This window comes from Macaca mulatta, chromosome 20, assembly GCF_049350105.2.
Source record: "Macaca mulatta isolate MMU2019108-1 chromosome 20, T2T-MMU8v2.0, whole genome shotgun sequence".
NCBI classification, from domain to species: Eukaryota; Metazoa; Chordata; class Mammalia; order Primates; family Cercopithecidae; genus Macaca; species Macaca mulatta.
The window spans coordinates 12,959,756-12,982,583 of record NC_133425.1 but is presented as its reverse complement, the minus strand read 5'-3'; the positions used below and the strand labels follow the sequence as shown (position 1 = coordinate 12,982,583).

Below are 22,828 nucleotides of genomic sequence, written 5' to 3'. Positions count from 1 at the left end.
GTATAATAATATATTTTTAAATTGTCCTTCTGTGTATTTGCTAATACAATAGAGGAAAAATAGAGTGCTTCTCTGTGGTGGTTCAGCACTTTGGGAAGCCAAGGTGGGAGGATTGCTGGAGCCCAGGAGTTTAGGACTATCCTGGGCAACTTGGTGAAACCCCATCTCTACAAAAGAAAAAAAAATAGTGTGGCATGGTGGTGTGCACCTGTGCTCTCAGGCTGAGGTGGAAGGATCAAGTGAGCACAAGAGGTCGAGGCTACAGTGAGCCACCATCACCCCACTGTGCTCCAGCCTGGGTGACTGTGAGATTCCGTCTCAGAAAAAAGTATAACGTTGCTTTGCTTCTGAGTAGACACACTGTTGGCTTTCCAAATCACGTGGGTCTGACTGGAGGTCTGGGATGTGACCCATCACATACATTTGTGGTCATCCCCAAAGTGGCCCAGTGAGGGCCTCACTGTATGAGAATACAGCTACAGAATTCAGGAGAAGCATGAGTTTCTTGGCTCTCATGCTGAGTTTGTTGGTCTAAGCTTAAGAGTCACTGGATTAGCATCCATATGGGAAGGGAAATTAACATGGAGTCATTTATACAGGCACTGAATTGAATCCTACCTACTGGAGGCAAGAACGTGATTTATCTTCCATAAGCCTTCCCCTCTTCCTCGTTATTCCTCAGTCCATATGGACTTGCTTATGTATGACAACTCCAAGGAAACTTGGAAGAGTAGACTACTGAAGTTTCCACAATTGTCAAGTATATTCTGAGGCGGTAAACTTTTTAGGTACTCGGCCTTTCACTGGTTGTGAATTGATATGCATCTGTAGTAGTAAGCTACAGATTCACTGCAGTGCAGGAATGTGCTTGCATGCAAAAGAGTGTAACTGCTTTCAGAGATGATGTGGGTGCCAGGTGCAGTGGCTCACATCTGTAACCCTGTTGGAGTGATCAGACCCAACACCAGGTCGTGAGGGTGACGAAGTCTGGCGGAGTCAAAGGATTGAGAAAAAATCTGAGAGAGAGAAAAGTGGGACCGGGGACCATCGCCATTGTGGAGGCTGCGAAGGCCCTGAGCACTGGGAGCCCATGCTGTTATTGGTAATCCAACAAAGAAACAGGTGGTGAGAATGTGGAGGTGGAAAGGGCGCGTTGCATTAAGCACATGATTTACAGCTGTGATGGTTTAGCATTTGTTCTGCTACTTGAGATAATGGAGAGCAGGTTGTTTTAACTGAAGATACAATTGATCCTGGGAGAACAAGGAGCCAGCAAGTCTAGACACGTTCCAGAGCGACAAGCCCTGGATTCTATCCAAGCCACGAGGGATTTTATGCCCTGGGCTTAGATTATGGCGCATCAGGGTAGCCTTTCACCCTTTAGCACAGAGCTTGGTGTTCCAAAGGCCACAAGGGGTTTTAGACCCTGGACCCCGGACATGTTCCAAGACTCTTACATTGTGTCAGACATGCAAGCCCTGCCTCAGCTTCTCCCAACACTCAGCTTTTCCCAACATAATCCCAGCACTTGGAAGGCTGGGTGGATTGCTTGAGCCTAGGAGTTTGAGACCATCCTGGGCAACATGGCAAAACCACATCTCTACCAAAAATAAGCTGGGTGTATTTGGCACATGCCTATGGTCCCAGCTACTTGGGAGGCTGAGGTGGGAGGACTGCTTGAATCTGGGAGGTAGAGGCTGCAGTGGGCCATGATCACGATCTTGTACTCCAGCCTGGGCAACAGAGACAATCCCTGGCCTGCCGCCCCCTCCCCTGGCCCAGTCTCAAAAAAAAAAAAAAATTCTGGGCATGGTGGCTCACATCTGTAATCCCAACCATGGCTGGCAGATCACTTGAGGCCAGGAGATCTGAGATCAGCCTGGCTAACATGGTGAAACCCCATCTCTACTAAAAATACAAAAACTAGCCAGGCGTCGTGGGAGGCCTGGGATCCCAGCTACTTGGGAGGCTGAAGCAGGAGAATCACTTTAACCCAGGAGGTGGAGGTTGCAGTGAGCCGAGATCACACCACTGCATTCCAGCCTGGGTGGCAGAGCAAAACTGAGTAAAAAGAAAACAGATCTGTAGCTCTCCCTCAAGTTAGAGGAGTCTAGCCTGCTTTTGGTTTTTTGGAGGGGGTGGGGGGGGCGGGTGCGGGCAGTGGGGGAGATGGTCTTACTGTTTCCCAGGCTGGAGTGCACTAGTGCCATCACAGTTCCAGCCTCAATCTCCTGGGCTCAAGGCCATCCTCCCACCTCAGCCTCCCAAGTAGCTCAGACTACAGGGGCATGCCATCACACCTGGCCAATTTTTACGTATGTTGTAGAGATGGGTTTTCCTTGTATTCCCGAGGCTGGCCTTGAACTCCTGTCCTCAAGTCCTCCTGCCTCAGCCTCCCGAAATGTTCAGATTACAGGCGTGAGGCGCCATGCCCAACCTGCTTTTGCATTTTAGTAACACGAATTGTAATGTTAACTTTTTAAATTATGAAACCCTCTAAAATATAAAATTATTTGTAACCCCACTGTCCTTTCAGGCTTCTATAAATGAATATACATTTAAAATGTGGGAGTTTAGCTTAATTGATTTGTTTTCCATAGAAACTAGGTTCTATGGTTAGATAGACTTGTTTCACTTAAAGATCTGATTTGTGTAGGACAAATCCACATACATAATCATGCCAGTCTGTTCTCTGCATGACATAATTTTCCAGCAATAGCTGTGTGGGTTTTGTAATCGTATCCTCTAGCCAGTTCAAGATTTTGCAACACTATGTGATTCTTTGCCCCGTAGTTCAGTCTTGTTGAATATGACACAGGTGTTTACCTTCCTGTTCTTGCATCTAGTTTCATTCTAATAATATTCTCTGTTGAAAAAGCCGGCTTCAATTTATTGAGCAAGATGCTGGTATTATCATCTAACATAAAGCTTATCTTATAATAAAGTGTTGACAAATGTAATGAATACTGTACTAAAAGTAAAAAACAATGGTTGTGTGTGTATGGTTTCTACTGATTATGTATCACTCTTATACCATCATAAAGTTGAAAAATCATAAAGTTGAATCATCTTAAGATGGGTATGTTCTGTACTAGGTTTCCAAGGCTTCAGAAGTGTTGCATACACATTCCTAGCCAGCTGATAGTGCTAGGAGCTGATAGTAGTCTCCCCGGGGGCTAAGAGGAGGACCATAAATCTCTACTATGGTATATGATGCTCTTGTGTGCTCTTGTGGGCAAAGTATGAGGCTGATATTTCATTGTTGGCACTGGGTTTCTGGAATCCATCCTCTTCACCAGGGAGATTTAATGAACGAAATGAGATCTGATGGGAGAAATTTTAGTGTAACATTTTTGTTCTGAAGGAAGTAATTGAGTTTTAGTTCATTTGTTTTTTCAGGAATCATAATAATTTAAATTTCACTTTACATGCCATGAATGTATTTAAGTCAATCCAACTGCTAAACATCACATTGTGGCTGGGCGCGGTGGCTCACGCCTGTAATCCCAGCACTTTGGGAGGCTGAAGTGGGCAGATCACCTGAGGTCGGGAGTTCGAAACCAGCCTAGCCAACATGGCAAAATCTCGTCTGTACTAAAAGTACAAAAATTAGCCGATGTGGTAGTGGGCATCTGTAATCCCAGCTACTCAAGAGGCTAAGGCAGGAGAATCGCTTGAACCCAGGAGGCAGAGGTTGCAGTGAGCCAAGATCACGCCACTGCGCCCCAGCCTGGGTGACAGAGTGAGAATCCATCAAAAAAAAAAAAAAAAAAAAAAAAGGCTGGGTGCGGTGGCTGACGCCTGTAATCCCAGCACTTTGAGAGGCCAAGGCGGGGGAATCATGATGTCAGGAGACTGAGACCATCCTGGCTAATACGGTGAAACCCCGTCTCTACCAAAACTACAAAAAATTTGCTGGGCGCAGCAGCGTGCGCCTGTCGTCCCAGCTATTCGGGAGGCTGAGGCAGGAGAATGGCATGAACCCGGGAGGTGGAGCTTGCAGTGAGCCAAGATCATGCCGCTGCACTCCAGCCTGGGCGACAGAGCAAGACACCATCTCCAAAAAAAAAAAAAAAAAAAATTGTATTTTGGTCTCCTTGAGAAATACTAAAATGAGGGTACCAAGAAATTGCTCTACTTTCTGTATATGGGTGTTTAAGAGCCAAGAAATCTTGCCATTTAGTTAAATATTTGAAAGTTCTGCACTACCTACATTTTTTTTTCTGATATTGTCACGGTTTTCTTGCCTACAGATAGTATTAATATTGAAATACCAAGATTCCCAATTTGGACTTTATGAGCCATGAGAAACCTTCATCAGTCCTTGGATCCTGAGGAAATTAGTGCATCTGATCAAAGACTATGAATAAAATTTTGGTTGTGGGGATTATTTCAGTATAGTGGTCCTGGAGAGAAAAAATGGCAAATTATTTAGGTGGTTCTATTTAACCCCAGATTATAACATTGCAGTCCAATGCTTAAAATGATTAGTATATGTTTATGTAACTCTGCTGGGTCCTTTTCTTTTTCTTTCTTTTTCTTTTCTTTTTTTTTTTTTTTGAGATGGAGTCTTGCTCTTGTCACCCAGGCTGGAGTGCAATGGCGCGATCTCAGCTCACTGCAACCTCTGCCTCCCGGGTTCAAGTGATTCTCATACCTCAGCCTCCTGAGTAGCTGGGATTATAGGCGCATGACACCATGCCCGGCTAATTTTTGTATTTTTAGTAGAGATGGGGGCTTCACCATCTTGGCCAGTCTGGTCTTGAACTCCTGACCTCGTGATTCACCTGCTTCGGTGTCCCAAAGTGCTGGTATTATAGGCATGAGCCACCACACCTGGCCTCAATTTTTAAATAAAATTAAAATAAATTTTAAAAAAATTCCACACTTAAACACTTACAGATTTTACCTGTAAGACAGGTTCTCACTTTTTTGCCCAGGCTGGAGTGCAGTGGCACAATCATGGCTCAGTGCAGCCTTGACCTCCTAGGCTCAAGTGATCCTCCAACCTCAGCCTCCTGAGTAGCTGGGACTACAAGTGGGCACCACTATGACCAGCTAATTTAAAAAAAGTATATATATATATAAGAGATGGAGTATCTCGGGGGCTGGGCATGATGCTCACACCTATAATTCCAGCACTTTGGGAGGCCAAGGTGGGTGGATCACCTAAGGTCAAGAGTTTGAGACCAGCCTGGCCAACATGGTGAAACCTCATCTCTACTAAAAATCAATACAAAATTAGCTGGGTGTGGTGGTGCACACTTGTAGTCCCAGCTACTTTGGGAGCCTGAGACAGGAAAATCACTTGAACCCAGGAGGTGAAGGTTGCAGTGAGCCGAGAAGGTGTCACTGCACTCCAGCCTGGGCGACAGAGGGAGACTCCATCTAAAAAAAAAAAAAAAAAATTGAGTATCTCATTATGTCGTCCACTTTGAACTCCTGGCCTCTAGTGATCCTCCCACCTCAGCCTGCTAAAGTGCTGGGATTATAGGCATGAGCTACTGTGCCTGACCAGTGCTTATTTTTTATCTCCAAAATGGGATTAGTATCACAAAATATTTTAATGCCTTCTGCACCCTTTAGTCTGTAAATAAAACCTGTAAATAATAATACACAGTTCCACTTCCTAAACATAAGCTCAGTTAATATTTAATATCTTGATTTTTTTACAGTATTTTTTCCTATGCTTATTTTTCTCCCTTTGTTCCCTTCTGGTCTATATTTTCCAAGATTCCTGCAATGGTATGATTTTGTAGTGAACAAATGCCAGCCCTCCTTCAACTCATCCCTCTGAAATGTCTATTATTAAGAGCATGGTAAAAATATTTAAAGATCCCTGGTCGGGGTGGGTGGTGTTTCTGAAAAATGCACACTCCCGGTCCGACTGCAGACCTGCTTAACTGGAATTACTGTATACATGTGGAACTTAGGAATCTGTGTTTTGACCAAGAGGCCAGGTGATTCTTCTGCTCAGTTAGTGCTGGGAAACAGTGCTGTGAAGGATACAGTGGCTAGAAGTCGTCCTGCCTCACAGTAACATCGTTACCAAATTCTCAGCAGGTGAACCAAATGAAATGCTCAACTAAAAACCAACCAGGGTAAAACAGATCTTTTATTTGTTGTTGTTGTTATTATTATTATTATTTTACGTGGGGGCTTTCAAGCGAACTGCTATATGGATTTACCCCCAGTCTCTCCTTGTGAGAAGTGAATTTCTTCAACGTTTATAGAACTGAGGGATTACATTATTGCATGAATTAAGAAAACAATCTAACCTGATGTGTGAAGATTTCTGCTTGTGAGAATCTGTGTTTTTTCAATTATCCAATCAAGAGCCTAATTCGTATAAAAGAAACACAGCATCACGTTGCTCATCTTTTTATCTAAGACGGTTTGTGTTGACGGAGGGTGTCCAGCTGTTTGGGGAAACTATTCCTGACCTTATTTTGCTAAAAAGTTGCCTGCCGTAACAGGTGAGAGACGTTTATCATTTCTTTTATAAAACTTTTAGCTTGCTCTTTGTTAACTTGAAAGTCACTTAAAAGGCTGTCTTAAATATTAATGTTGTTGGGCTGCATTTTTTTTATATTAAGTTAACAATTTATATTTCTTCAGAGATCTAGTCTCTTGTTCATATCCATTGACTATTTTTCTGTCAGGCTGTTGGATTTCTCTTTTTTCTTTTCTTTTCTTTTTTTTTTTTTTTTGAGACAGAGTCTCTGTTGCTCAGGCTGGAGTGCAGTGGCACAATCTCGGCTCACTGCCTCCTGAGTAGCTGGGATGACAGGCGCGTGCCACCATGCTCGGCTAATTTTTGTATTTTTAGTGGAGACAGGAATTCACCATGTTGGCCAGTCTGATTTTGAACTCTTAACCTCAAGTGATCTACCCGCCTTGGCCTCGCAAAGTGTTAGCATTACAGACATGAGCTACTGTGCTTGGCTTTGAAAAAATTTTTAGATTTTTAGTAGAGATGGGTCTCAACTATGTTGCCCAGGCTAATCTCAAACTCCTGACTTCAAGGGATCCTCCCACCTCAGTCTCCCAAAGTGCTGGGGTTATAGGTGTAAGCTCCTGTGCCTGGCCCTAAACTGGTTTTTGAAAAAGGTGGCAGATCAATACATCCCTGCAAAGCAGGGGGCGAAAAAACAAATATTTGCCATTTAATAACCTAGGCAGGAAAGATAAGCTAAAAAAAATCAAAGGGAATTATGCCCATTTCATATCAACATCTTATGTCTAGATAATGGGAACTCAAAAGTTCCCAAAACTGGATGAAGAGACAAAAACCTGAAAACTGGAAGAGAAAAGACAGTGAGATTTAACTTAATAATACTGTGGGCCAGGTGCGCTGGCTCACGCCTGTAGTCCTAGCACTTTGGAAGGCTTGATGTAGGTGGATCACTTGAGCTCAGACCAGCCTGGGTAACATGGCACACCCCATCTCTACTAAAAATACAAAAATTAGCTGGGCAAGGTGGCTTAGTCTCAGTCACTCTGGAGGTTGAGGGAGGAGGATTGCTTGAGCATGGGAGGTGGAGGTTGCAGTGAGCCGAGACCACGCCAATGCACTCCAGCCTGGGTAACAGAGCAAGATCCTGTCTCAAAAAATAAAATAATATCATGCATACAAGTCTTGAGTAGTTGCCGTTATAATTCAAAGCTTCCCAATTCATTTTGCAAAAGTAATATTTTTAGTACTCAAACCTAGTAGTTTTCTTCTCCAGAAAAACTGCTCTCACCTGGTCTTAAGATAAATGTACGCCATGTACTGCTTAACCAGGTTAATAACAGCTTAGGAGAGCTTATCTGAAGAATGTAAGGATGGCTAAACATTAGGGAATCAGAAACAAATTTGTTAGTAAACTAAAGAACACAGCATACTTAGCCACAAATGCTCAGAAAATTCAGCTACAAAACTTACCAGCAATTTAGGGTTAAAACATCATATGAGGCCGGGTGCGGTGGCTCAAGCCTGTAATCCCAGCACTTTGGGAGGCCGAGACAGGCGGATCATGAGGTCAGGAGATCGAGACCATCCTGGCTAACCCGGTGAAACTCCGTCTCTACTAAAAAATACAAAAAACTAGCCGGGCGAGGTGGCGGGCGCCTGTAGTCCCAGCTACTCGGGAGGCTGAGGCAGGAGAATGGCGTGAACCCGGGAAGCGGAGCTTGCAATGAGCTGAGATCCGGCCACTGCACTCCAGCCTGGGCGACAAAGTGAGACTCCGTCTCAAAAAAAAAAAAAAAAAAAAAAAAACATCATATGAAATGGCAAATTAATAAAATGGTTCCATTAAAGGTGAATTCAAGCCTAAAAGGCCAAAACCACTAGTATTTGTCATTGTTTTCACTAGTGTTTTTTTTTGTGTTCCTACATACCGTAAAATTTTGTGATGAACTCTGTTCCACCTAGTATTTAACCTGACACCTAAAATGTTTAGTGTATACAGTTGCAAAGACATCATTGAAAACACCTGGGCCAGGTGTGGTGGCTCACACCTGTAATCCCAGCAGTTCAGGAGGCCGAGGCAGGAGGATTGCCTGATCCCAGAAGTTTGACACCAGCTTGGGTGACAAGATGAAACCCCCTCTCTACAAAAACACACACAAAAATAAGCCAGGAGTGGTGGCAGGCACTGTAGTCCCAGCTAATTGGGAGGCTGAGATGGGAGGATCGCTTGAGCCTGGGAGGCAGTGGTTGCAGTGAGCTGAGATTGCGCCACTGCACTCCAGCCTGGGGGACAGAGCAAGACCCTGTCTCAAAAACAAAACAAAAAACCGGTTGGGCGCGGTGGCTTACGCCTTTAATCACAGCACTTTGGGAGGCCGAGGCGGGCATATCACGAGGTCAAGAGATTGAGATCATCTGGCCAACATGGTGAAACCATGTCTCTACTAAAAATACAAAAATTACCCAGATGTGGTGGCACATGCCTGTCATCCCAGCTACTCGGGAGGTTGAGGCAGGAGAATCACTTGAACCCAGGAGGTAGAGATTGCAGTGTGCTGAGATCACAGCACTGCACCCCATCCTGGTGACAGAGCGAGACTGTCTCAAAAAAAAAAAAAAAAAAAAAGCAAGGTTTACCATTTTTTCCTCTTCGAATTTCTTTTTCCATTCCAGTTGTCCCCATGATTTTATATGAATGTAGTAGTAGTATTTTATTTTATTTTATTTTTTTGAGGTGGAGTTTTACTCTTGTTGCCCAAGCTGGAGTGCAGTGGCGTGATCTCAGCTCACTGTAACCTCTGCCTCCGGGGTTCAAGCGATTCTCCTGCCTCAGCCTCCTGGGATTACAGGCATGCATCACATGCCCGGCTACTTTTTTGTATTTTTAGTAGAAATGGGGTTTTACTATGTTGGCCAGGATGGTCTCGAACTCTTGACCGCAGGTGATCCACCCACCTCGGCCTCCCAAAGTGCTGGGATTACAGGCGTGAGCCACCCTGCCCAGCCATTAATGTATTATCTTTATGCTTAGCTTTCATTCAGTATTCATTTACTGCTTGAAAAACCTCAGACTTCATATTTTGTTGGGCGGAGTTGCTCTTACCACTTAACTCTTCAGGAAAGATCACTGAATGGTAGATGTTCTCAGGTTTTCACTCAGCAAATGACTTTTGCTGGTGTGTTAAGAAAAGCCATTGATTTGGAAGCTGGCTATTAATCCGATTAATTAGAAGCCAAACCTTTTTCGCAGGGGTGCTGATGTGTTGATAAAATGCGACACAACCATTTCTCAGTGAAAATCCCAACCGGGACTTGAGTTAGGTTGGTGGCTATGGAGTTCTGCGATCCACATTTGATGCTCTCTAATAAACAGTAACCTCAAGTGAACTCCTGTCCCCAAGGCAAGAGCAACCACAGCTGCGGGGAGCGTTTGGCAATCACTGTCCCCGCCCAGGCTTCTCCCTTGATAAACTTTGTACCTACTGAGTCCTCCTGCTGGTGAAAAAGAAAATACGTTCCCTTTGAGTGACTGTCCCGTCTCCTTCAAGTCCATGTTCTTAATCTTTGACCTTGAGTTTCATTACTTGTCACTTGTTTTTGTTTGCTTCTTCTGGATTTTTTTTTTTTTTTTTGAGACAGAGTCTTGCCATGTTGTCCAGGCTGGAGTGCAGTGGTGTGATCTCGGCTCACTGCAACCTCTGCCTCCCGGGTTCAAGAGACTGTCCTGCCTCAAGCCTTCTCAGTAGCTGGAACTACAGGTGTGGGCCATCCATACCTGGCTAATTTTTGTGGGTTTTTTGTTGTTGTTGTTGTTTGTTTTTTGAGACAGAGTCTCACTCTCTCACCCAGGCTAGAGTGCAATGGTGTGATCTCCGCTCGCTGTAACCTTCGCTTCCTGGGTTCAAGCAATTCTCCTGCCTTGGCTTCCTGAGTAGCTGGGATTACAGGTGTGTGCCACCACACCCAGCTAATTTTCATTTTTTAAGTAGAGATGGGGTTTCACCATGTTGGCCAGGCTGGTCTTAAACTCCTGACCTCAAGTCATCTGCCCGCCTCAGCCTCCCAAAGGGCTGAGACGATGGACGTGAGCCAATGCACCTGGCTTAATTTTTGTATTTTTGGTAGAGAAGGGATTTCACCATGTTGGCCAAGCTGGTCTCAAACTCCTGACCTCAAGTGATTCTCCTGCCTCGGCCTCCCAAAGTGCGGGGGTTCCAAGCATGAGTCACTATGCCTGGCCTTGAATTTCATCACTTGTACCTAAAGTATAAAAACATAAAGTTACCTTCAAGTACTAATGGTGCTTCAGGAAGAAGTTAAGCCTTCTTCAAGTACCCTTGGCCTTGTACTTCAGTTTCTTCTTCTTCTTCTGAGACGGAGTTTTGCTCTTGTTGCCCAGGCTGGAGTGCAATGGTGTAATCTTGGCTCACCCTACCGGGTTCAAGCAATTCTCCTACCTCAGCCTCCCAAGTAGCTGGGATTACAGCCAGCACGCCTGGCTAATTGTTGTATTTTTAGTGGAGATGGGGTTTCTCAATGTTGGTCAGGCTGATCTTGAACTCCCAGTCTCAGGTGATCCACCTGCCTCAGCCTTCCAAAGTGCTGGGATCACAGGCATGAGCCACTGCGCCCGGCTATTTTCTTCTTCTTCTTTTTTTTTTTTTTGAGATGAAGTCTTGTTCTTGTCACCCAGGCTGGAGTTCAGCGGTGCAATCTTGGCTCACTGCAACCTCTGCCTCCCAGGTTCAAGTGATTCTCCTGCCTCAGCCTCCCAAGTAGCTGAGATTACAGGCACACGCCACCACGCCTTGCTAATTTTAGTATTTTTAGTAGAGATGGGGTTTCATCATGTTGGCCGGACTGGTCTCGAACCCCTGACCTCAGGCGATCTGCTCACCTTGGCCTCTCAAAGAGCTGGGATTACAGGCATGAGCCACTGTGCCCAGCCTTCTTTTTTTATAATTGAGATGAGGCCTTGCTGTCTCGCAGGTTGGAGTGCAGTGGCACAATCAAGGCTCACTGAAGCCTCAGCTCCCAGGGTATCTGGGACTACAGGCACGTGCCACCATGCGGGGCTCATTTTTTGTATTTTATTTTATTTATTTATTTTTGTAGAGACAGGGTTTTGCCACATTCCCCAGGCTGGTCTTGAACTCCTGGGCTCAAGCGATCTACCTGCCTCGGCCTCCCAAGCGCAAGGATTCATTTTTAGAAGTAGTCTTTCTGGATGTCTTGAGATAGCTTCATGAAATTTCACTTGTAAACCAGAAGTTTTAGAAGGTCTCAATTCCTGTAGAGGTTTATTTTGGCCAACGTTGAGAACATGCCCAGGAAAAAGAGACAGAAGCCACAAGAGGATCTGGAGCCAGCACTTTTTCCAAACAGGATTTAGAGGGCTTCAATATTTAAGGGGAAACAGTGGGCAGGAGGGGAAAGGTAGACAGAAAAAACAGGGAAGGATAGGGTCACATTGTTTTGAGGCTTTGGGCGCTCACTGAATCCACGTGCTGCATGTGAAAAGGAAGGAGAGGAAGAACAATCATGTATTTCTCGAACTCGAGCAATCTGTACTTGACCTGTAGATAAACATAAAAATCAAATATGCACAGGTCTCGGGGTGGGTGGGTGGGGCGGTTTAAAGTCTCCTCTTGTCTCTTCCCTATGAAGATAAGCTATTAATTTACATTGTTGGGTAAAAAAGTCCCCCTTGTGAGACATGTGGCCTTCTATCTTTTTTAGTCTTTTTTTTTCCTCCCGAGACGGAGTCCCGCTCTGTCGCCGAGGCTGGAGTGCAGTGGCATGGTCTCAGCTCACTGCAAGCTCCACCTCCCAGGTTGATGCCATTCTCCTGCCTCAGCCTCCCAAGTAGCTGGGACTACAGGCGCCCGCCACCAGGCCCGGCTAATTTGTATTTTTAGGAGAGATGGGGTTTCACCGTGTTAGCCAGGATGGTCTCGATCTCCTGACCTCATGATCCGCCTGCCTCAGCCTCCCAAAGTGCTGGAATTACAGGCATGAGCTACCGCACCCGGCTGGCCTTCTATCTTATAGTTATCTGTTTAGGAACAAAAGGAAAGGCAGATTTTGTTTTGTTTGTGTGACTCGGTTTCCAAGCTTAACTTTTCCCCTGGGCATAGTGAGTTTGGGGTTGAGATTTTGTTTTCTTTTCACATTGTAAAGATGTATCTTCTTATTTCCTTTTTTTAAAAATTTGAGACAGGGTCTCATCCTGTCACTCAGGCTGGAGTACAGTGGCCTAATCATAGCTCGCTGTAGCCTCCATCTCCTGGGTTCAGGTGATTCTCCTGCTTCAGCTTCCCAAGTATATGGGACTACAGGCATGTACTACCAGAACTGGATAATTTTCTTCAAATTTTTAGTAGAGGCAGGGTCTCAGCTACGTTGCCCAAGCTGGTCTTGAACTTCTGAGCTGAAGCAGTCCTCCCAACTTGGCGTCCAAAAATGTTGGGATTACAGGTGTGAGCCACCGCACCCAGCCAAAAGATAGATTTTAAACCGTGAAGAACTCTGACCTCCTGAGAGTCTCCTCAGAGGGGAATTTGAGTGCCTCTTAGAAGCCAGCCCTTTAAATTACTTTCAGGATATTACACAGGGTGAAGGGAGTTCTGATTGAAAATGCATAGTAGGCCCAGTGTGGTGGTTTATGCTTGTAAATCCAGCATTTGGGGAGGCCAAGGTGGGCATATCACTTGAATTCAGGAGTTTGAGACTAGCCTGGCCAATATGCTGAAACCCTGTCTCTACTACAAATACAAAAATTAGCCAGCTGTGGCGGTGGGCACCTGTAATCCCAGCTACTCAGGAGGCTGAGGCAGGAGAATCCCTTGAACCCGGGAGGTGGAGGTTGCAGTGAGCCTAGATCGTGCCACTACACTCCAGCCTGGGCAACAGAGTGAGACTCTGTCTCATTAAAAAAAAAAAAAAAAAAGAAAGAAAGAAAAGAAAAAGGGCCGGGCGCCGTGGGTCCTACCTATAATCCCAGCACTTTGGGAGGCTGAGGCAGGCGGATCAAGAGGTCAAGAGACGGAGACCATTCTGGCCAACGTGGTGAAACCCTGTCTCTACTAAAAATACAACAATTAGCTGGGTGTGGTGGCACACACCTGTAATCCCAGCTACTAGGGAGTCTGAGGCAGGAGAATCACTTGAACCCGAGAGGCAGAGCTTGAAGTGAGCCAAGATCACGCCACTGCACTTGAGCCTGGCAACAGAGCGAGACTCTGTTTAAAAAAAAAAAAAAAAAAAAAAGGAAAATAGAAAAAGAATGCACAGTAGATGCAATTCACAGAAAAAAAGAAAGGATTCTATTTACCCTTTTTATATTTGAGCTTTCATAGACTTTTTCTTCCCTTACCTACTGCAGCAAAAAATCACCATGTACCAACCTATCCAAACTTACCCATGGATGAGTCTATCTGGAAGACAGGAGTTTCGATGCTTGTCTTGTTCTGAATGTCTGCTTGTCACCTGCTTAGGGTTATCGACTGTGATTCTGGGACTCGTTGTTGTTCTACAGGACCCCTCTGACTCTGTGGTTTTCTCTACGGGATTAACAATGATAGCCATAGGTGCTTTTTTCATTGTCCTCACTGGAGTGACAGCCCTGTGTACTGTGACAGTCGACGAGAACTTGCAGAAAACCACGAGGCTAAGACTAGGAATGATACGAAAAAGTGGAAGTCTCCAAGGAACTACAGCGCCTTCCACGACTCACTCAGTCATCGCCAGCACCTCGCTGTAGCTGTACATGGAACCCTGGCCTCTTCGTCTTTGGAGCTAAGTCTCCTGAGCATTGTTTTTAAATAGAAATAAAATCTGGCTTTTAAAAAACTCTTGAAATCCCAGCAGTTTCAGAGGCCGAGGTGGGTGGATCACGAGGTCAGGAGTTCGAGACCAGCCTGGCCAACATGGTGAAACCCCATCTCTACTAAAAATAGAAAAATTAGCCAGGCGTGGTGGCAGCCGCCTGTAATTCCAGCTGCTCTGGAGGCTGAGGCAAGAGAATCGCTTGAACCTGGGAGGCGGAGGTTGCAGTGAGCTGAGATTGTGGCACTGCACTCCAGCCTGGGCAACAGGGTGAGGCTCTGTTTCAAAAAAAACTCTTCTAATTTTATAATGTTTTTATTCTCTAAAGCGTAAAATTCCCTGTGCAGAAGGACCTTCAGGTCATAATGATGCCTCTCAAATTCATGCCATCTGGCCAGGCATGGTGTCACTCACATAATCCCAGCACTGTGGATCGCTTGAGCCCAGGAGTTTGAAACCAGTATGGGCAACATGGTGAAACCCTGTCTCTTAAAAAAAAAAAAAAAAAAAAAAAATACAAAAATTAGCCTGGGCATGGTGGTGGATGTCTATAGTCCCAGGTACTTGGGAGGCTCAGGCAAGAGAATCGCTTGAGCCCAGAAGGCGGAGGTTGCAGTGAGCTGAGATTGTGCCACTGCATTCCAGCGTGGATGACAAAATGAGACTGTCTTCCCCTCCCACTCAACAAAATAATTCCGTGTCGTTGCTGGGTACAATGGCTCACGCCTATAATCCCAGCTCTTTCGGAGGCCGAGGCGGATGGATCACCTGAGGGCAGGCGTTCGAGACCAGCCTGACCAACATGGTGAAACCCCATCTCTACTAAAAATATAAAAAATTAGCCAGGTGTGGTGGTGCATGCCTGTAATCCCAGCTACTTGGGAGGCTGAGACAGAATCACTTGAACCCGGGAGGTGGGGGTTGCAGTGAGCCAAGATCTTGCCATTGCAATCCAGGCTGTGGCACAGAGTAAGACTTGGTCTCAAAAAAAAAAAAAAAAAAAAAAAAAAAAGTCGGCCGGGTGTGGTGGCTCACACCGGTAATCCCAGCATTTTGGGAGGTTGAGATGGGTGGATCACTTGAGGTCAAGAGTTCAAGACCAGTCTGAGCAACATGGTGAAACCTCATCTCTACTGAAAATACAAAAACTAGTCGGGTGTGGTGGCACGCACCTGTAGTCTCAGCTACTCGGGAGGCTGAGGTGCAATAATTCTTGAACCTGGGATGCAGAGCTTGCTGTGAGCCGAGACTTCTGAAGCAGGTCTTGGAAAACAACCTTTCTTTCTCCTGCCATTTTTCTCCCCAAGGCAGGAATCTTCTCTCGCCTTCCTTCTTGGAGTTGGCTATAAAGAAGTTCTGTGGCCAGGCACAGTGGCTCATGTCTGTAATCTCAGCACTTTGGGAGGCTGAGGCAGGTGGATCACGAGGTCAAGACCATCCTGGCCAACGTGGTGAAACCCCATTTCTACTAAAAACACAAAAGTTAGCTAGGCATGGTGGCGTGTGCCTGTAGTCCCAGCTACTCGGGAGACTGAGGCAGGAGAATTGCTTGAACCCAGGAGGAGGAGGTTACAGTGAGCTGAGATCACGCCACTGCACTCTAGCCTGGCGACAAGAGTGAGACTCCATCTCCCCAAAAAAAAAAAAAGTAAATTCAGTGACACAGCTTGTCTGACAGTAGGTGATAATACTCCCATTTCAGAATGGGCTCTACCCCATACCCTGGAAGGAGGAATGTTGTCTGACCTACTTTGATTGCGGGTCACAATACCCCCCGCTTCAGAGGAGATCCCGCCATGTGCCCTGGAAGAAGGGACCACAGAGAGCATGAAGAATTGGAGGCCTTGCTCTGTTTCTCCACTTCGTCTGTTAGATCATGGCCTTTGTGTCCAGTTGCATTTCTGTGTGGTTATTCATCATAACTATCCAGTGCCTAAGAGGACGGTTCAGGGAGTTTCCAGAGAGCTGAACATGGGGAGGTTCCTGGAGGGTGGCTCACCCAAGAAGGGCAGGGAAGTTCTGAGCCCCTTTCCCCACACCTCACCCTATGAGTCTCTTCATCTGTATCCTTGGTAACATCTTTTTTTTTATTTTTTATTTTTGAGACAGTCTCGCTCTGTCACCCAGGTTGGAGTGCAGTGGCGCAGTCTCGGCTCACTGCAACCTCTACTTTCCATATTCAAGTGATTGTCCTGACTTAACCTCCCAAGTAGCCGGGATTCCTTTGCCATCACGCCTGGTTAATTTTTGTATTTTTTAATAGAGACAGAATTTCTCCATGTTAGCCAGGCTGGTCTCGAACTCCTGATCTCAAGTGATGTGCTCACCTCAGCCTCCCAAAGTGCTGGGATTACAGGTGCCTACCGCCATGCCCGGCTACTTTTTGGATTTTTAGTAGAGAAGGGTTTTCGTCATGTTGGCCAGGCTGGTCTTGAACTCCTGACCTCAAGTGATCCACATGCCTTGGCCTCCCAAAGTGTGAAATCTCAGCTTACTGCAGGTTCCGCCTCTTGGGTTCAAGGGATTCTCCTGCCTCAGCCTCCTGAGTAGCTGGGATTGCAGGCGTGAGCCACCACACCCGACTAATGTTTGGATTTTTAGTAGAGACAAGGTTTTGCCTTGTTGGCCAGGCTGGTGTCAAACTCCTGACCTCAAGTAATCTGCCTGCCTTTGCCTCCCAAAGTGCTGGGATTACAGGCATGAGCCATCATCCCTTGCCCGGTAACATCCTTTATAATAAACCAGTAAATGTGTTTCCCTGGATTCTGTAAGCTGCATTAGCAAATTAAATGAACCCAAAGAGAGGGTTGTGGGAAGCCCAAGTTGAAACAAGTCAGCGGTTCTGGAGGCTCAGATTTGTGACTGGTGGGAAGGAAAAGGGCTGTTTCGTGGGAATGAGCCCTCAGTCTGTGGGGCCTGATGCTATATCAAGGTAGACACTGTCAGAATTGAGACTGGGCATGGTGCCTCATGCCTGTAATCCCAGCATGTTGGGAGGCCAAGGCAGGTAGATTGCTTAAGTTCAGGAGTTTGAGACTAACCTGGTGAACATGGCAAAAGTCTGTCTCTATAAAAAATACAAAAACAGGCCCGGTGCGGTGGCTCACACCTGCAATCTAGCACTTTAGGAGGCCGAGATGGGTGGATCACCTGAGGTCAGGAGTTTGAGACCAGCCTGGCCAATATGGTGAAACCCTGTCTCTACTAAAAATACAGAAATTATCCAAGCATGGCGGTGTGTCCCTGTAGTCCCGGCTACTCGGGAGGCAGAGGCAAGAGAATCGCTTGAACCCGGGAGGCAGAGGCTGCAGTGAGCCTAGACCGCGTCATTGCACTCTAGTCTGAGTGACAGAGCAAGACTGTGTCTCAGGAAAAAAAGCCAGGCACGATGGCACTTGCCTGTGGTCCAGCTACTTGGAAAGCTGAGGTGGGAGGATTGATTGAGCCTCAGAGGTTGAGATTGTGCTACTCCACTCCAGCCTGGGCAACAGAGCTAGAGCTTGTTTAAAAGGGGGAAAAAAAATGCCGGGTGCAGTCGCTCATGCCTGTAATCCCAGAACTTTCGGAGGCCAAGGAGAGTGGATCACCTGAGGTCAGGAGTTCAAGACCAGCCTGGACAACATGGTGAAACCCTGTCTCTACTAAAAATACAAAAATTACCCAGGCATGGTGGCAGGCACCTGTATTCCCAGCTATTCAGGAGGCTGAGGCAGGAGAATCACTTGAACCCGGGAAGCGGAAGTTGCAGTGAGCCAAGATTGCACCACTGCACTCCAGCCTGGGCGACAGAGACTATGTCAGAAAAAATTGGAGGACGCCCAGCAGATGTCTGATGTAGAATTGATTGATTGCTTGGTGTGTGGGGAGAAATCCCCACACCTTTGGTCACAGAAGTCGTCTGTGTTCATTGCTGTCGTGGTTAGAGCAGAGAAAAAACTATCGGTGTTTTTTCCCTCGGTGACCATGCTATCCAAAGTCATCTACAGATTCATTTCACTCCCTATCAAAATACCAATGACATTTTCACAGAGACAGAAAAAAAATCCTAAAATTCATGTGGAACCAATATGAGTCCACATATCCAAAGCAATCCTGAGCAAAAGAAGAAAGGTAGGCCAGGCGCGGTGGCTCACACCTGTGATCACAGCACTTTGGGAGCCTGAGGTGGGTGGATGACCTGAGGTCAGGAGTTCAAGACCAGCCTGACCAACAGGGTGAAACCCTCTTTCTACCAAACATACAAAAAATTAGCCGAGCGTGATGGCGGACACCTGTAATCCCAGCTACTAGGGAGGCTGAGGCAGGAGAATCGCTTGAACCCAGGAGGCGGAGGTTACGGTGAGCAGAGATCGCGCCATTGCGCTCCAGCCTGGGCAACAAGAGTGAAACTCTGTCTCACACACACACAAAAAGCTAGAGGTCATATGTGGTCTCTCCCACTGGTAATCCCAGCATTTTGGGAGGCCAAGGCGGCTGGGTCACTTGAGGTCAGGAGTTCAAGACCTGCCTGGCCAACATGGCAAAAATCCCATCTCTACAAAAAAAAAAAAAGTACAAGAAATTAGTTGGGGGCTGGGTGTGGTGGCTCACACTTGTAATCCCAGCACTTTGGGAGGCCAAGGCCGGTGGATTTCCTGAAGTCAGGGGTATGAGACCAGTCTGGTCAACATGGCAAAACCCTGTCTTTACTAAAAATCCAAAAAAAAAAAAAAAAAAAAAAACACCATTAGGTTTGCTGTGCCTGTAGTCCCAGCTGCTCAGGAGGCTGAAGCAAGAGAACTGCTTGAACCTGGGAGGCAGAGACAGTAGTGAGCCATGATCATGCCACTGTACTCCAGACTCCAGCCTGGGTGACAGAGTGAGACCCTGTCTCAAAAAAAAAAAAAAAAAAAAAAATGGGTGTTGCGTTGTGTGCCTGTAGTTCCAGCCACCTGGGATGCTGAGGTGGGAGGATCACTGGAGCCGTGAGCTGGGAGGTTGAGGCTGCAGTGAGCCAAGATGGCACCACTCCAGCCTGAAACAAGATTTGTTTCAACAAAACTAAGTTGTAGAATGCTGAGATTCATTTTACTTTATCATAAAACTAAGGTAAAATTTCTAGTTGGTCATTGAATTTAATATTATTTCACCACCAAAGAAAGAGATTCTTGTTGGCCTGATGCATTTTCCTTGATATGTCAAAGTGCTTTTGTCACAAAGGAGAGCAGGTGTAACTGTGAAAACTGCATTAGATCTATAGATTGTACCAATGTCCCTTTCTTGGTTTTGGTATTTAATAGTTAACACTGGGGGAGTCTGAGAAGGGTCTATGGAACTTCCCTATACATTTCTTGGGACCCTCTGACGAATCTATAATCATCTCAAAATGAAAAGTTAAACACATTTTAGTTTCATAAAATTATGTAAATGAAACAATACCCAACGTTGATTTTTCTAATTTTACATTTGAAAGGGAACCCAAAATGTGGTTGTAATGGTAAGAACTAGCCACAAGGTGTCACCAGTGGTCTATCATAGCCCTCTAAAACTCACAACCCACCCACCCTGTCTGCCACCCCAAAGAAAAAAATTGTTTTGGTGAAGAAAGGACGTGACTTTTTTTTTTGAGACAGTCCACTGTGTTGCCCAGGCTGGAGTGCAGTGGCACGATCTCGGCTCACTGCAACCTCTGTCTCCCAGGTTCAAGTGATCCTCCGGCCTCAGCCCCCCAGTAGCTGGGATTACTGGCACATGCCACGATGCCCGTCTGATTTTTTTATTTTTAGCAGAGACGGGGTTTCACCATGTTGGCCAAGCTGGTCTCAAACTCCTGACCTCAGGTGATCCACCATTCTCGGCCTCCCAAAGTGCTGGGATTACAGGCATGAGGCACCACGACCGGCTGGATGTGGCTATTTTAAAACTGCCGTATTTAACTATTGCTGTTTTTCTGGTTGGAAGCACTGTAAAATCCCAATATTGTATTTTTTTTTTTTTTTTGAGACAGAGTCTTGCTCTGTTGCCCATGCTGGAGCGCAGTGGCAAGATGCAAACTGTGCCCCCTGGGTTCAAGTGATTCTCCTGCCTCAGCCTCCCGAGTAGCTGGGATTACAGGTGTCTGCCACCACACCCGGCTAATTTTTGTATTTTTAGTAGAGACAGAGTTTCACCATGTTGGTCAGGCTGGTCTTGAACTCCTGTCCTCAAGCAGTCTATCCGCCTCGGCCTCCTAAAGAGATGGGATTACAAGCATGAGCCACCGTGCCCTGTTTATCTTATTCTTTTATAGGTGCAAATACAGAAACTGTAAGAAAAGGAATAGGGTTTTGTTGTTGTTTTTGAGACGGAGTCTCGTTCTGTCGCCCAGGCTGGAGTGCAGTGGTGTGATCTCAGCTCACTGCAAGCTCCGCCTCCCAGGTTCACACCATTCTCCTGCCTCAGCCTCTCAAGTAGCTGGGACTACAGGCGCTTGCCACCATGTCTGGCTAATTTTTTGTATTTTTTTTAGTAGAGAAGTCGTTTTACTGCGTTAGCCAGGATGGTCTCAATCTCCTGACCTTGTGATCCAGCCAGTCTCGGCCTCCCAAAGTGCTGGGATTACAGGTGTGAGCCACCACAACCGGCCAGATTCTTTACTTTTTTGTTGTTGGTGTTAAAAATTTGATTCTTAACAAAGCTCAGCTGGGTGCAGTGGCTGATGCCTGTAATCCCAGCACTTTGGGAGGCTGAGGCGAATGGATGACCTGAGGTCAGGAGTTTGAGACCAGCCTGGCCAACATGGCAAAACCCCGTCTCTACTAAAAATGCAAAAATTGGCCAGGCTTGGTGGCAGCACCTGTAATTCCAGCTACTCAGAAGGCTGAGGCAGGAGAATTGCTTGAACCCAGGAGGCAGAGGTTGCAGTGAGCCATGGTCTGGCAATTCAGCCTAGGCAATAAAGTGAGACTCCATCTCAAAAAAAAAAAAAAAAAGAATTTATTTAATTGCCTTCATAAGGCAAATACTTTTCAGAGCTGCTGCTTTTTTACCCCCTTAAACTGTAATTTTAAAAACTGCATACCCAAAATTTACCACCATAACTGCCAGTTTGCAAACACATTTAACTTAGCTTTAGCTTCTTTGAGGGAAGTTTTGTTTCCTGGCTGATGACATCTTTTTTGTTTTTTGAGACAGTCTCGCTCTGTGGCCCAGGCTGGAGCGCAGTGGCGCGATCTCAGCTCACTGCAACCTCAGCCTCCTGGGTTCAGCAATTCTTGCCTCAGCCTCCTGTGTAGCTGGGATTACAGACATAAGCCACTGCGCCCCGCTCCCCCCACACCCCCGATTACGTCTTACTGCATATTTTTCATTCCTTGGCTCTGCATATTGTTTCCTGGCCTCTTCTCTGATCTTATCAGTGATCACTTGTCTTCTGCTTTAGTTTCTCCTCAGCTGATCAGATCTCTCACATCTTTATTTTTTTGAGACGGAGTCTCGCTCTGTCACCCAGACTGGAGTGCAGTGGCATGATCTCAGCTCACTGCAAGCTCCACCTCCCGGGTTCACGCCATTCTCCTGCCTCAGTGTCCTGAGTAGCTGGGACTACAGGCGCCCGCCACCACGCCTGGCTAGTTTTTTGTATTTTTAGTAGAGAGTAGAGACGGGGTTTCACCATGTTAGCCAGATGGTCTTGATCTCCTGACCTCGTGATCTCCGCCCACCTCGGCCTCCCAAAGTGCTGGGATTACAGGTGTGAGCCACCATGCCTGGCCTTACCCTGACATCTTAATCACGACATACATGTTATTCAACAAACACTTGCTTTTCATAACTAAATACAAGATGTCACATGCATTCTTTTTGACTTACATATCGTCCAAAAGCCTTCGTGCCACATAGAAATCTTTTTTTTTTTTTTGAGATGGGGTCTCACTCTGAAACCAGGCTCGAATGCAGTAGTGCGATCTCGGCTCACTGCAGCCTCTGCCTCTTGGGTTCAAGCGATTCTCCCACCTCAGCCTCCTGACTAGCTGGGACAAGAGAGGCAAGACACCATGCCCGGCTAATTTTTGAATTTTTAGTAGAGACGGGGTTTTACCATGTTGGCCAGGTTGGTCTCGAACTCCTGACCTCAGGTGATCTGCCCACCTCGGCCTCCCAAAGTGCTGGAATTACAGGCGTGAGCCACTGCACGCAGCCAACATTTGGAAATCTTTGAGGATTATCTTTCAATTCCCCTTAGTCTCTGTGTTGTAGAACAGCACCTATCAAGGAGCATTGTTCTTTTTTTTTTTTTTTTTTTTTTTTTTTTTTTTTTTTTGTCCAGAGTCTGGCTCTGTTGCCCAGGCTGGAATGCAGTGGCCAATCTCAGCTCACTGCAACCTCTGCCTCCTGGGTTCAAGCGATTCTCCTATTTCAGCCTCCTGAGTAGCTGAGGTTATAGGTGCATGCCACCACATCTGGGTAATTTTTGTATTTTTGGTAGAGATGGGGTTTCACCATGTTGGCCAAGCTAGTCTGGAATTTCTGGCCTCAAGTGATCTGCCCACTCCGGCCTCCCAAGTGCTGGGATTACAGATGTGAGCC

General features: G+C 46.2%; 2 long non-coding RNA genes across 3 annotated transcripts; both read left to right on the top strand.

The window, feature by feature from the left end:
* Window positions 1-539: 539 nt before the first annotated feature.
* Window positions 540-3,065, top strand: LOC144338390 (uncharacterized). The gene is made up of 2 exons (XR_013412470.1): window positions 540-2,259; window positions 2,393-3,065. It is a non-coding gene; the product is annotated as an uncharacterized LOC144338390 (long non-coding RNA).
* A 2,910-nt stretch (window positions 3,066-5,975) lies between these two features.
* On the top strand, window positions 5,976-14,301 carry LOC106994953 (uncharacterized). 2 transcript variants are annotated; one of them, XR_013412501.1, is made up of 3 exons: window positions 5,976-6,101; window positions 12,678-12,795; window positions 13,842-14,301. It is a non-coding gene; the product is annotated as an uncharacterized LOC106994953 (long non-coding RNA). The 2 variants fall into 2 exon arrangements; XR_013412500.1 differs by lacking the exon at window positions 12,678-12,795 and adding an exon at window positions 6,195-6,476.
* The last annotated feature ends 8,527 nt before the right edge of the window (window positions 14,302-22,828 follow it).